The 15,311-nt window shown below is 42.3% G+C and overlaps 1 protein-coding gene across 1 annotated transcript in view; it reads right to left on the bottom strand.

Annotated features, from left to right (window-relative positions):
• The window catches only part of LOC122805350 (melanin-concentrating hormone receptor 1-like), a 1,084,535-nt gene that overhangs the window by 304,357 nt on the left and 764,867 nt on the right, over nucleotides 1–15,311 (bottom strand). The gene's annotated exons all lie outside the window — the stretch shown is intronic.

Here is a 15,311-nt window from a genome sequence, read left to right as displayed (position 1 = left end):
GCCATGGAATGAAGTATGTAAGAATTGCTATTGTAGTCTATATTATGGATAGGTATATGTCTCAATATCACTTCATTTACTTCACAGCTGCAGGTGTCTGTGCTGTGAATCAGCAAGCCTATGCAGATAGGCTGCTAAGGCTGCACCACCAGGCAGGTTAGTAATTATTCTGCATGTATTGTTATATAAAATAAGTGAGAGAGCATGAAAAAGAGTGTTGTAACCCATTAATAAAGGTATAATATGTCTTAAATAAGTTTTCTGCATGCACTGTCATATCAAATAAATGAGAGAGCCTCTAGAAAAGTGTGTAATGTAATTAATAAAGGTATAATTCCTGGAGTGTGTCCGTGTCACTTTCTTTGATATGTTGTTGTACTCTTGCATTATAGAAATAGTACTGTTGCATTAAGCGCTGTCAACCCACACTTGGGTAGGCCCATATAAAGTGGATGAAGGGAGTGCCAGTAGCTGTTAAGCATATATACAGTCCTCAACTGTTGGTTAATGGCTGGCATGTATAGGTTAATCTGGCACATGAGTAGCTTGTTATTGTGTTCCCCAGAAATGTCAGTGTGCTGCTAGAAATGTAGGGGGCTGTTAAAATATAATTGATAATGTCACCTGAACACATCCAGATATGTAGATATATAAATATAAATAAAATATATAAATATGTAGCAGTAACATCTGCATCCCGGACAGTCTGTATGTCAGATACATGTCAGGTATATAAAGAACTAGCAAAACCCATTTCACAATTTAACGGACATTGCCTAGTGTAATAATACATGTAGGGGATATATACCTGCAGTCAATAGGAATGTAGTGTAAACTATAAGTACATATAAGTTGTTAATGGATGTATCTTTTTACACCCAACTGTATGTGCATAAACAATGCAATTCCACATGTCAATGGGTATGTCTAATTTCAAAACATTTGTTGGGACATATGTCCTATTGGTTTATAAATATCTGCATTTACTTTGATGCATGTGCCCTGTTCAAATACCACAATCTTGGTGGCCTGTTGCCACCAATCAATCCTGCATGCTGTTGGAATGTCCACTGTTGTTCTATATATGCATGTGTTATGCTTGCTGTTCAACTGTTGGAACTCTGATGTGTTGGTTAATGGGAATACTACTGCATGCTGTTACAATTTATTTGGAATGCTGTTGGCTGTTACCAACCCATATTGTCATTAAATCCTCCTAAACATAGAATGTATGGAAAGGCCTGTCCCAGTGGACCCACCTGTCCCACCTCAGCTGGCGATGGCACCTGGCACCAGCAGGTCCGGTGCCTAGCCCAGGACCTCCTCCTCCATTGGCCCTGTGCCACCTTCAGGTGGAAGCACTGCAGGGGATGGGGCTTGTCCTCCCCATGCAAGCGTGGCCAGAGGAGGGCCACCTATCACCATCAGAATGGTCCAGGCAGTGGTGCATAGGGAGATTGAGTGTTCAGTCACTGATCCTCTATGCCAGCTTGAGGCATGAGTGGTGCGACTCACGGGTGAGCCTGCCCCTCCTACACAGCCCTCAGCACAGCCACCCTCTGGGCTGTGAAGGTGCAGTGGTGACTGCCCATGGGTGGGGATCTCAGTTCCACTGTTGCCATCTGTGGGCTCACGGGCTTGCGATTTCCAAACATCCTTCCCCGTCAATGGTGTTCACCCACCACATGTGTCATATTCTGCCCCTGTATGCATCTTGTTTGTCTTGTCTGTTTACCTCCCCAACCTACCTTTATTTTATTTTTATTTATTTTATTTTATTTTACATTTGTTTACCGGGTTATTCCGACTGGATACATATCCCTTTTCAGCAGAGACCCGGGGAGAAAAGCTCCACATTTAAAGAAAAACAACAGAAAAAACAACAACACTACATGGACATCATAAGGAACAATCATAGGATACAAAGTTCAGGGATACTAGTTACTAATACACTTTATTTAATTACACAAATACATGAGGAGTAAAAGCCCTGATATTAGGGTAGGTTAATAAGTGATGAGGTTAGAGCTTAGGTCACTAGGGGGAAGAATATAAGGTTATTCACAGGTCAATTCTATGGTTATTCGGAGGGGGCCATCTAAGAGGACCCATGTGAATTAGAGAAAAGGTCTAAAGGGGGCCAGAGAGATTATAGGTGGAGATTAATTACATAAGTGTGTGTGGGTGGAAGGCAGTTTTTATGATCAGTCGGGATTTTCACAGGGGCATAACCACTGGGTCTTAAGTAGTGACTTGAGACTAGTTTTAAACTGGCTGAGGGAAGTTGAAAGTCTTAGGTTATTAGGAAGAGAATTCCAGAGCTTTCCGATAGAATTGGCATAGATAGCATCATCTCCTGAGTTATTTGATTTCGCGGTTTGTACCAGGACACTATTAGAAGATCGGAGGCAATTAAGGTTGGAGTAGGGGGTCAGGAGTTTGTTCAGAGAGGGAGTTTTATCAGGTTCCATAATTATTTTAAATGCTTCTACAAGTTGGTTGAATTTAAGAAGGTTAGGTAGTTCTAACCAGTCCAGTTTCTTTAGGTTAAGGCAGTGATGAGTACGGTAAGGTGAACCAGTAACATATAAACGACTGAGAGTTTATTGAGGAAAGATAGGACAGGGGAGGCATACAGTATGGTGGAGAGAAGATGTGACCGTGCTATAGTAAGTTTGGAATACGGAGTAAGAAAGTTTTTGATTCTGTACAAGGAGCCTAGTTTCTTGTTTACTGTCTTAATAGTTTGACTAATGTGAACATCAAATCTGAGCTTGTGATCAATAGTAACACCTAGCAGTTTGGTGTTAGTGACAGGCTCGATGATGGTGCCGTTGATGTATTGAACTTGAAAGGTCGTATTTTTAGAATGTGGTGGATAAAGCCCTATGGGGGTTCTACACGTGGGGAAGATTAGAAGTAGCTTGTTTTTTTTGGGATTTAGGATGAGTTTCCTTTCTGAAAACCATTTTTCAACTGCCGCAAAACAGTGTTGGGTGATTTTTTGGAGATTATGGAGAGAGACATCAGAACAGATCAGAGTGGAGTCATCTGCATATTGAATGCAGGTTGCTTGGGAGATGACTGAGTGTAGGTCATTTATGAATACAGAGAAGAGAAGGGGACCAAGTATAGAGCCTTGGGGAACTCCTATGGTATTTGGTAGCAGGTTAGATAGTGTGCCTTGCCACTGGACTGCTTGTTTTCTGTCAGAAAGGTAAGCATTAAATCAACTTAGGGCCAGGTTGTCGAGGTGAAGGGATTCAAGGGTGTGGAGCATTAGTTGGTGATTGACCATGTCAAACGCTTTTGACAGGTCAAGGAAGAGAGCAGAAGTAATTAATTTGTTGTTCCGGTTATTGTTTAGTGAATCAACAAAAGAAAGGAGGGCAGTAGTGGTACTATGACTGGGGTGAAAACCATGTTGAGTTTTTGACAGAAGATTGTTAAGGGTGAGGTAGTGTAGGATTTGCTTGTGGGCACACCTTTCCATAATTTTTGCTATAGGCGACAATATTGCTATTGGTCTATAGTTAGATGTTTCCGTAGAGGCACCTCCCTTGTGAAGAGGGATGACGTATGATATTTTCCAGATTGAGGGGATGGTGGCCTCAGTGATGGTTCTATTTATCAGGATTGTAATGGGATAGGCAATTACATCAGATGCTAGTTGTAGGTATTCAGCTGGGAGACGATCGGCCGATAGGGTGGATGGTTTGAGTTTCTTTAGTAGAGTTCTAATATAGGAGGTGGATATTGGTTGAAAACTAAAGGCTGGTAGATTCTTTCCAGTAGGACTGGTTAAGGAGGTGGAAGAAGTAGGTAACTGACTGGTTAGTGCCTGAACGGTCTCAGTGAAGAAAGAGTTAAAGGAGTTAGCTATAACTACAGGATCTTTACCTATAAGTTTTTCTGGGGTAATGGTAGTTGATTTCCCAGAATATAGGAGGTTATTGAAACCTGCCCAAAACTTCTTTGGATTATTTTGGTGCTTGTCCTGGAGATGATGGAAGTAATTCTTTTTATCACGGGTAGTATATGCTTTTGTTGAGTTTCTAAGCTGCTGAAATTTGATGCTATCTAGGGGTTCTTTGGTGGTACGCCAGTTTACCCAGGCCTGGTCTCTAAGCTTAATTTTAGATTTGGTGTCATTAGTTAGCCAAGGTGCAATCCTGATTTTGGCTCTGATTGAACGGTTGGGAGCATGAGAGTCCAGTATTTTAAGGAATGTGTCATTAAAGTATGTAACACTCTCATCAATGGGAAGTGTTTTTAGGATGGACCAGTTACAGGATTTAAGTTCTGTTAGAAATTGTTCAAGAACAAATTTCTTCTTGTTTCTGACTAGCTTATATATGGGAAGGTTTTTGCATATCAGCTTATGTTTTATGACAAAGGTGATAAGGTGGTCACTAAGATCATTGGGGAGGGTCCCTGTAGTATAGGTAGATGTGTCTTTATTGGTGAGAATCCAATCTATAATGCTTTCTTTTTGTTGAGAATTACCTATTCTTGTGGGAGATTTTATATTTTGGGAGAAGCCATACAGGTTAATGGGGCGAGGATTTATCTGGTCAGAGTACTGGGACTAGTCAAGGTTGAAATCACCTACAACAATAGTTTCTTGAGGGTAGTTAGAGGTGAGCCAGCTTAGGGTTTGCTCCACAGTTTCTAAGTTTTTCCCTGGTGGGATGTAGACTACCATGAGGTTGATGCTCTTCTGGTTGTTTAGGCAAATTTTTAGGGCAATTAGTTCCATATTGGTGACCTTAGGGGGGTTGTGTAGGATTCGTAATGATATAAATATACCCACTTCCCCTACCCCACATTCCACTCTCACCTGAAAAAAAGGGCAATCTGATCCCAAAATAAAAATTACGCCCCATACATAGCTGCCCATTTTGCACACATGTCCGCTGGACACATAAACTGATATTTAATTGTCAGTACAACATACTTTGTTGTCCTCACCCCTCTCTCAGGGGTGGAAGGTTTCATATTTCCCTCCAAATTTCTAGCATACGCACAGCTGTTGCTGTTAAAGAAATGGGCAGCTATGGACCTTTTCTACACCCATCTTGCACATCCCGAGCTGTTTTCCCCACTGTCTTTCCCTCTTTGTGCCCCTTTTTCACCACGTTCCTATCTCCCCATTTTCTTTTCTTTCAAAAAAATGAGTGCGAGGGTTAGCGGGAATAAGCACTTTTAAGCAGTAGTTAGTGGGTCTGCATGAGTGTGCGCTTGTGTGCACTTAGCTAAGTATTGCTAAGCTTTGCGCAAACCCACGCAAACCTGCTTACAACTACTTAAAAGTGCCTTAGTCACCCTGCATGTGAGGGCCCTTGTTCTGCTCAGCAGCAAAATAAAACACCTCTGTCAGTCTCGAACCCCAGACCTTGGACACACTAGACTGCATGAAGTACCACTAAGCCACAGTAGATATACAGCAGGTTGTTGCTGAAATAGATATATCATGCATCAGAATGAGTGAATGTAAAGGAAAGATAGGAATGCCATAACACAAAACCTGTTCTGTGGAACTTTACCAGCAGTTGTTGTGGAATTGCATTACATGACTGTGATAACAGAACCAGCCATTCTAGCAGTAAATAATGTTACAGCAGCACTTTACATCCCCCACACAGTATCACAGCAGGACAATCCCCACCTAAATGTACAAAATACCTGTGTGTTCAGGGTCCACCAAGGATGTAGGTAGGCATACTCAGTACTGGAATTGTCCAGTTTTCTTGAGCATCCTGTGCTAATGTCAACAATAAAAAAGCAGAAACTGTGCAGAAGTGAGTACATTAATATTCACAGTATAGCAGTTCACAAACAGTTCATGTGCCAAATGAATACATCTCAATAACTACTTATGTATGGCAGCTAATTGTATAAGTAGAAAAGAAACTACATGCTCCCATGTATCTTGTGTTAGCATTTGTAAGGGTGAGTACAATTATACACTGACAACTTTGTACTGGAAATGGCAACATTCAGGTCTGAGTACAACATTCAAATCACTGGCTACACCCCTAGCTTCAGATATAAGAAGTATACCAACCTTCTGACTTACACAATGGTGTCTACAGCAAACAAGCATGGGCCCCACTTTGGAAAGCTGAAATGGCTACTCCTACCTGACTTAGCAATTTATAACATTGGGTTGCTATGACAGTGAGTACTGCAATCACCACACAGCAGGCTGCATCCAATTACCAAATGGTGGCCACCAATTGGTGCAGAGGCCATCACATGCGCATGTGCAGATACCTGTAAAAGCAGACTGTACTTGCTGTCCACACATGCAATCATTCCATTGAAGGTACGGAGAGAGAGAGAGAGAGAGAGAGACAGACAGACACTGACATTTACATCAACATCAACAGCAACAGAAAAAAAAAGACACACAGAACTGAAAAATACAAACACATACAAAGGAAAGGTATGTAACAGATATGTATTTACTGGCATGTAGTAGATGTTTTTGAAGAGTACTCTACATACTTTGAATCATCCATATGTGGCAACAGTACGTATCTATGCACAGATGCCCTGCATAACTACTTCCATGGACAAATCAGTGTGTAGCTGTGTGCAGTGGGATAAAACTGTGACATATGTAGCTCAGCATTAAATGTCAAACATCTGATCCATGTTATCTGTGTTTTGTACAGTAGTGTGTACAATGGCTGGTAGCGCATACAGCTATATAAACATGGATGTGACAGTGTAACAAATGCATGATAGTCATATTAGCATGTAGTTTACCATTGGCAACTGCTGTACCAGGCTAGTATGCTAATCTAGCATTTGCAGCTATATATACACCCTCTAATATTACTGTGTGCTCACATATGACACCTGTTCATGTTGCAGCAAGGCCCAACAGGTCAGCCGTGAGGTCCACGGACTTACAACAGTGTGGACCTTGTGTGTGTATGGCACACACATATGGAGAGATCTTTCTGTGTCAGATATATTAGCATCTGTACATGTGCATAGAGCAAGGGACATACTGCAACTGTTTATGAAGGGTGGACATATATATGTTGGTGAAGGTTGTTATGTGCATATTTCTATGGAGGTTGTAGTGTGTGGCAAACAAGACAGCATACAGTGCTGGTATATGACATGTGGTGGTTAAACGCTGTGGGTATGATTTGTCAGGTTTGCAGTGTTGCAGCCAGTGAGGCCTGCTAAAGTAACATGGGCTGAGAACACCTTCAATGCATTCCGCACAAGACTGTGCAATATTATTACATAACTCTATACCTCAAAACCTTTGCATAATTGATATTCCCACCATGAAAGGTGGACTGTATATGTGCCTATATGTATATCTATATGTACACCAATGGATGTTTATATGTATGTGTATATATATATATATATATATATATATATATATATATATATATAGAGAGAGAGAGAGAGAGACAGGGTCATAGTTACTGCGACAGATGCCTGGTGACAAAGCCATGGACTCAAGCTCAATGTTGAAACTGCACTGGCATCCCTTCTGGCAAAAACTCTGTACCCATGAACTACCACATAGGTGGTAGTCTACTTAACACTGAAAATGTGATAAGAGACCATGGGACACAGGTGGACAGTAGTCTCCCCTGTGATAATCACAGTGCCACAGTAGTCATTGTAATCTGTCTACGTGGCACACCTCATCACATAAGGTGTGTCATCCAGGGAAATATAGGTCAGTGTTCCCCTCTACTCATCACTCATAAAACCCATTATAGAGTACAATGCCCCATTTGGTATGTACCTCACAAGACATCTACAGCAACTGGAAAGGCCACAGACATACCACACAAAGAGTAACACCAGCCTCAAACAGATGCTCTATGCAGACCATCCCACAAAACCACAGCTAGACTGTGTCGCATACCACCTACCCAGAGGTGACCTCTGCCTAACATACAAAGCTATGACAAACCCAGAGCTGTTGGACATGCTCCACATAAACAAATCACAATCCCTATGAGCTACACACTCTAGGGACCTAAACCTTGTCACCTAAATAAACAGAACATGCTGGAGGGATAGATTCCTATCTCAGAGACATCCCATACTCTGGAACAAACCACCTATCAATAGCAAACGAAGCTCCTCATTAGCAGTCATCATGAATAATCCTGATGATTGGATGGGAGATATGAAATACACCCCGGGTATCACCTCTGTGGCTCTGCTTGACAGGGGCATGTGAAATTAAATTACATGTGTGTCAAAGGCCAGGGTTGCATATGGCTAGGCTTCTATAGGCCCTAGGGCCAATAGCCTATTACCTACCTATGAACTGATACACACCCACATGTACTTGTTGCAATAATTGCTATGTGAGGTTGACTGAGTGTGATGGTGAATGTGTTGGTGAATGTGTCAAAGTTCTGCATATGTGTGATAGCTTAGTGGGAAACTGTTTCTGTCATGGTATTTTATGTCTTAGCACTGATCCCAGCAAAAGATGTGTATGCTATTGCTAGGCAGAAAAATCAGTATAGCATACGGTCTGACGTAGTCCCTTGGTATCAACTGGGGTGTGCCATTGTAGGCTAATGCAGTACATGTATGCTTATAGATTGGTACTGCTAGTGAATCCAAATCCCGTATGAACTGTAGTACTACCTGAAGCTGTAGGCCTAAACAGCACAGTATGGTGTATGTCCACATTGCTTGGAACCACTGTTTTATGTGTTCCCTGTAGTCCTCACAGATTACATACCTCAGGCATAAGGTTTTGTAAGTACTGACATACAGTACTGTATGGTACACAGGTAAAGCTCATCTGGGTTGCCATACTTTGTGTCTTGTATGTATGTCTGATGTGTGTGTGGGTATGCCTGTAACATGCCCTCGGCCATATGTGTGTTACAGGATATAAGTGCATATCTAGCAACATGTATAGTCTAGTACAGCAGTATGCCACCTATATTAACGAATGTGCACATATGTTAGGCAGGGGTTTGCCATCAACAACTAGTGTGGTATACTGGTAATACTGTAACTGGACTTTACAATCATTGCAATGGATGACATATTTCTTTATGCATTAGCTTGATATATACCTCCTGTGGCTAGGTGGTGCATTGTGTCACATACAGTGTGCATGTACTGTTGTATAGTCTTACATACTGGTTTCGCTTTGTTGCTGTGTAGAACATGGTTTGATATTTAGAGCATGTCAGGCACTGTCAGGCAGTTGTGGGTTGAGCACTGATATGTGGTATTGAAAGTGTGTATCCTCTGACAGACAATAGGTTACTATATATGTCAGTTCAGTGATATCTGTACTTTAGAATGTTAAGTGTGCCACATGACTTGCTCACACATATTGTTTCATTGTCTTGCAGGGTCATGGCTCACCATCACAACCCTACCTATAGCCTAGCAGAAGATGAACAAATAACAACCAGCCTGATTCAGCACTACACCCTGCTGTTCTCAAGAACCAGCCAGGACCAGCATGAGCGGACTGCATTGTGGCAAAATGTTGTCCGTAGGGTAAGTGACATAGGCATGCATAACCGGACCTATGAGCAGGTACGCCATCATTGCAGTGATTTACTTAGACATGTCTGGCAGCGTGCATGCAGATAGCAGAGGGTCACCAACATACTCATGTGCTAAAGTGGTAGATGTCATTTTACAAAAGTTCTTATGCCATAAGACCCAAATATGTAAAGATTCATGGTCATTCTTGAAAAAGATCGAGGCCTTAGATTTCAACGTGAACTTTAATTTTCTCACTATTGACGTGAGAGACCTCTACACTTGTATCCCCCATAAGGTAGCTATAGAATGGGTAGCACTTATGTTAAAGAAACACAACGCTACAGGGGCGGAAATTAGTTTGGTCATGGAACTTATTGATCTGGTACTCTCTAACAATTATTTTATGTTCCAAGACCAGTTTTTTCTGCAAAAAGTAGGGGTAGCAATGGGGTCACTGTGCGGAGCTAGCGTCGCAAATCTGGTCATGGCTTACTGGGAATCGGAATACGTGTTTAACAACAATACATGTTGTGACTCCTTTGTTTTCTATATGAGATACCTGGACAACATCTTCATCCTCATCAATGGAGATGAGCGAGATAGTGAGTATGTGCTGGAATATTTCAACAGCACTACGCATTTCCTACAATTCACTTCTACATTTAACACTGATACTATAGCGTACCTAGATATTTGCCTAGTGAAAAATTACACTATTAATAGTTATGTAGCAAGGATATTTAGAAAAAACACATATTCCAGTACATTCCTCCATTTTACCAGTAGCCATCCCTTTTACCAAAAGAGGTCAGTCATTAAGGGTCAGTTAGTGAGGGCCTCTAGAATGACCAGTTTAGTCGAAGACTTTTCTAATGAATGTGCTGTTTTAAAAAGCATGTTTTTGCACCGTGGATACCCAGAGCCCCTCTTGGATGCCCTTATCCAAGAGGTTACAACTAAGAGAGTGGATAGGGTATACATTCCTTTACTTAGTGCTAAACCCCTACTGACACCATCTAGTACGCACAATGTAGTGGAAGAATATTCAGACACTAGTAGAGCATTGTTTAGTGAGGACAAGATTGTCACATTGTCCTTCATCACTACATTCAGTTCACATAGTTACTCATGTTTGGACATATTACAGAAAAATTGGGACCTGTTTAAGATGTACCATAACATTTACGTTAAAGTAGGTGAGACCCCTAGAGTGACATTTAGAAGAGGGAAGAACCTTAAAACTCTCTTAGAACAGCAATACACCCCAGTAGTACGGAATACTGGGATGAATAAATGTCAAAACTGTAACTATTGTAAACTTCTAGAAGTCACTAATTCGTTTAAGGTTAATGGTACAACTTATAAACTGAAAGGCAGATTCAACTGTAATTCGTCTTTTGTAGTTTACTTGGCTAGGTGTACATTCTGTCCTGCTTTCTATATAGGAAAGACGGAGAGGAGGCTCCGTAACAGAATTTATGAACACCAATATGCTATGAATAAATGTAAACTGGAGAATGCGCTAGCTAAGCACACTATTTCTAATAAAGAACATGCTTTTAAATTTATTATCATTGATCAAGCCAAGTATGACAGTAGGGGTGGCCCTAGACCACTCAAACTTGAAGAACTTGAATTAGCCTGGCAAGTGAAGCTGAATACCTACAATTTTCCTGGGTTGAATGATTCATGCTCAGTTAGTAGCATTCTCAAACTAAAGAGCTTGCAGAGATGAGTCACATTTTGTTAAAAACATATACTATTTCTGTCAATGGTTGGGTTATACAAAATAACTTTTAATGTTTTTACCTTTGTGTATTGTGGTTACTTTCGTAGACATGTTTACATACTTTAATGTGTTTATATACTTTAATGTTGTTTTATTACTGGTTATCAGCAGTTGTCACTTTAATTTTAAAGTGTGTTTGCTTAAGTAGAACAAAGTGATGCAATTGGTGAATGCTGATCACCTGTCTTATAAGGAAGGATTTTTATTGCTGTAACTGTTTCTGAAGAAGTTTGCTATCAGGCTGATGAAAAGCATTTTAAACAGTGGAATAAATAGTGTTATTTGACTCTTCTCGGACTGTGTTGCTGGTTTTTTTAACCTGTTTTTGGATTTATTTAGGTTGCTATATATGTCAGTTCAGTGATATCTGTACTTTAGAATGTTAAGTGTGCCACATGACTTGCTCACACATATTGTTTCATTGTCTTCCAGGGTCATGGCTCACCATCACAACCCTACCTATAGCCTAGCAGAGGATGAACAAATAACAACCAGCCTGGTTCAGCACTACACCCTGCTGTTCTCAAGAACCAGCCAGGACCAGCATGAGCAGACTGCACTGTGGCAAGATGTTGTCCGTAGGGTAAATGACATAAGCATGCATAACCGGACCTATGAGCAGGTACGCCATCTTTGCAGTGCGTCTGATGTCCATAGACAACAGCTTGCCACAGGTGGTGGGGTAGCCATCCACCCCCCCCCCCTCACCAGAGTGGAGGAGCTGCTCCTGAGCCTGGTGGCTCCTGACCAACAACAACAACAACAGAAAACATGTATCATCATGGAGGCCGGAGCCAACCAGCGTGTTGACATGGAGCGTGCAGGTAACATGGCATATCTGTAGACTACTGTTACCTCTATTGGTAGATCTTGCATATGTGAGATGTGTACTGTGTAGTTAGAAGATGTGGAGCCTGGTGTTGTGCAATACTGATAATTTGGAACATAATCTGTAGGCCTGTGACTCCCAACCGTTGTACTACTGTAAGAATGCAAACCCACAGTTGCAATGCCACAGTTGTTGCCACTGACAAACTGTCTCATATTCTTGTAGGTCCCTCTGGTGTGACAGCAAGTCAGCAGACCCATGCTGGTGAGTGTGTTCTACATTTAATATTGCAAATTAAATGTACATGTCATAGGTGAGGTGCAGGCCATGTACACATAACACACCTATGCATAATGCATGCTATGCATGTTTGCTGTGAGACTATGCACATCTCAGTAACGTGAGTAGCTGCCTCAAACACATGCAATACACAGAGCATCCCACACAATTGTGGTAACACTGTAGTGGACATTGGATAGGCAGAGTCAATACACATGCACACAACATACACAACTTTGTCATACGCAGTACACGTTAATATGCTACACATGGCGTATTTAGACACCTGCTGTAAGGTCACACTCCAGTATCCCAAATGTCATCCACACAGCACACATAATATACCTGAGGGGTAGAGGCCTATCATGGGGCTGTGCGACACTCTTCAACACATAACACATTCATGTTAGGCAATGCTCCCTATTGGGAACCTTACAAACCCATGTAACAACTGACTGTGAAATGGTGAATGTAGCCATAGTACTGCAGTTCAGGTACAGCATGCTAGGTGCCGGTCTGGCACACATTAGTAGCCTTGAATGACCACATGATGCTGCATGATGATGGCTCATGGTACTACACCCCATCCAGTTACAGTAACCACAGTACTACACATAGCATTCATTGCTATGCACCTCAATGTTGTGTGTGTGTGCAAACATATGCACCTATACACAATATGCATAGCAATCACCATTTGTACAAAGTGACACATATATGTCTTGTAATGCTATTGAGTGTATAGGTCACATGACATACATTGGGTATGTGTGATGTTTAATGTTGCAGTTGTGTTGTAGCATGCCATGTCATGGCTGGCACTGGCATGTCCACAATATGTCCTACAATCACCATAACCACTGTACAATGGCTATGTTGAGGAATAGTATTCCATCAGGTATACATGCACCACTCATCCTGTGTGTATACATAGCATGCATGTGCTAAACCTGTGTCCACAATTATCTGCTAAAGACACAGACACTCTAATCAGAAATGGATATCTATGTGACACACAGATAAACATCCAGCCAAGATATGTATACCTGTGAGTGATGGTACACAGGACATTGCAAAGCTTTTAATACTTGCAGAGCAATGTTGTGTCCATGTACACATTGCATTCCAGGTTGAGGCCAATCACTGAACAACAACACACATGCATCAAAGCCATGTACACTGTTATTAGCAAAGGCTGACTACACTCGCACTGCATCCTGTTGAGCAACACACGTCCTGCATGCTGACACGTGTGACATGGCTATTTGGCTTGTGATACTGTAACCCACCATCAACCACTATTGAGTATCTTCTGAATTGCTGTTGGTGTGTGTGTGTGTGTGTGTGTGTGTGTGTGTGTGTGTGTGTGTGTGTGTGTGTCTGCTTTAGTGAGGAGTGTATTTGTGTGTATGTGTGCATGTGTGTATGTGTTCATGTGTGCATGTGTTCCAACATCATGTACAGGTCATAAAGTGTGTTTCCTGTCTTCCTCTCACAGGTGCTGAGGTTAAGCTGGTTCACTGCAGCAGGGAACCTGATGTCACTGAGCCAAATAGTGATAATGAGGATAGGTGTGTTGAGGCATAGGCATGTTTGCCAGGGTCTGTCGTTGGGCCACCAATCGACAGTACACAAGTGTCCACCCCATCCATGCACACAGTCATACTGCCAATACATCCATCACCAATGCCTTTAGCTGAGAGACAGTGTACAGTCGGCATTGGCCAGGTCAGTGTGGTATCTATGGCACATGCATCCCGACAAAGCAGCCATACCCAAATGTCTGGAACGGTACCACATAGACAGATGTCCAGGGGTTCTCATCGGAGCACTGCTGCTCATCATGCCCCTGGCAGACGTGCCACAGGTCTTACAACCTCATACATGTTCCAGGCTGTCATGGAGGCACAGGCACGTATGGAACAGTACACCAGACATGGACTAAGGGAACAGAAGGCACATAACACTGCTGTAATTAACAGTATCCATGACCTAGCAGGTGCCATCCTTAATTACACTGAGGTCACTGATAGACATTGGGGTGAGACATTAGATGTCTTCCGCAATGTCATGTCCATGTGTCAGGACAGTGCGGGATGGTTGAGATGTCAACGTGGACATATGCCAGCAACATCAGCAGCTGGCAGTTGCCGCAGACATCCCTCAAGTCACAGCCACTCCCGTAGTGCCAGTACCAGCCCCAGCAATGTTGGGGGTGGGCTGTCCATAGACCGTTCTAGAAGACCACGTGCACGTGACTCTGGACAGTCCCAGCAGGGACCTGGGTCCAGTGTACATCTGTCCACCTCTGAGGATAGTGCCCAGTCTGGCTTAGTACCTGATACTGTCGGTAGCACACCTGCCAGGCACAGGTACCGTATCCGTGGACAGAGATGGTGATCTGTAAAGCCTGGCAGGTATTGTCTCTGGCTGTCTGACAAATCCCCGTATATGGCAGCCACATGGTGGAACTGTGTGCATGCAGACACACACACACAGATAAACCAGACACCTAGGGCTAACACATACCCACATTCATTACATCAACATTGGCCCATAGCAGTACTCTTGGCCCTCACACACACACACACACACACACACACACACACACACACACACACACACATGTCGATTGTATGGCTCAATGTAGGCCAACAACACACCCTGTGCATATGATGAAACATGTGCCACCTCCTGTCATATGTAACATTGATGCAGGAACAGGCTACCATAGTGCTAATGCACAGGGTGACTTTATAGCAGTATAGCAATGTTAGCATGTTGTCAGCAGTAAAGTGTAATGATATCCTTGAAGGTGTAGCTGAGCAGGCATGATGCATTAAAGCTATGATTGTCAATGTAGTATTGTTTACCCCAGTGTTAGTTCCAATAGTGTAT

Source organism: Protopterus annectens, chromosome 1.part1 (assembly GCF_019279795.1).
Source record: "Protopterus annectens isolate FY-2018-M chromosome 1.part1, PAN1.0, whole genome shotgun sequence".
Taxonomy (NCBI): Eukaryota; Metazoa; Chordata; order Ceratodontiformes; family Protopteridae; genus Protopterus; species Protopterus annectens.
Note: the sequence above shows the minus strand (reverse complement) of the source record. Positions and strands in the feature narration are given on the sequence as shown.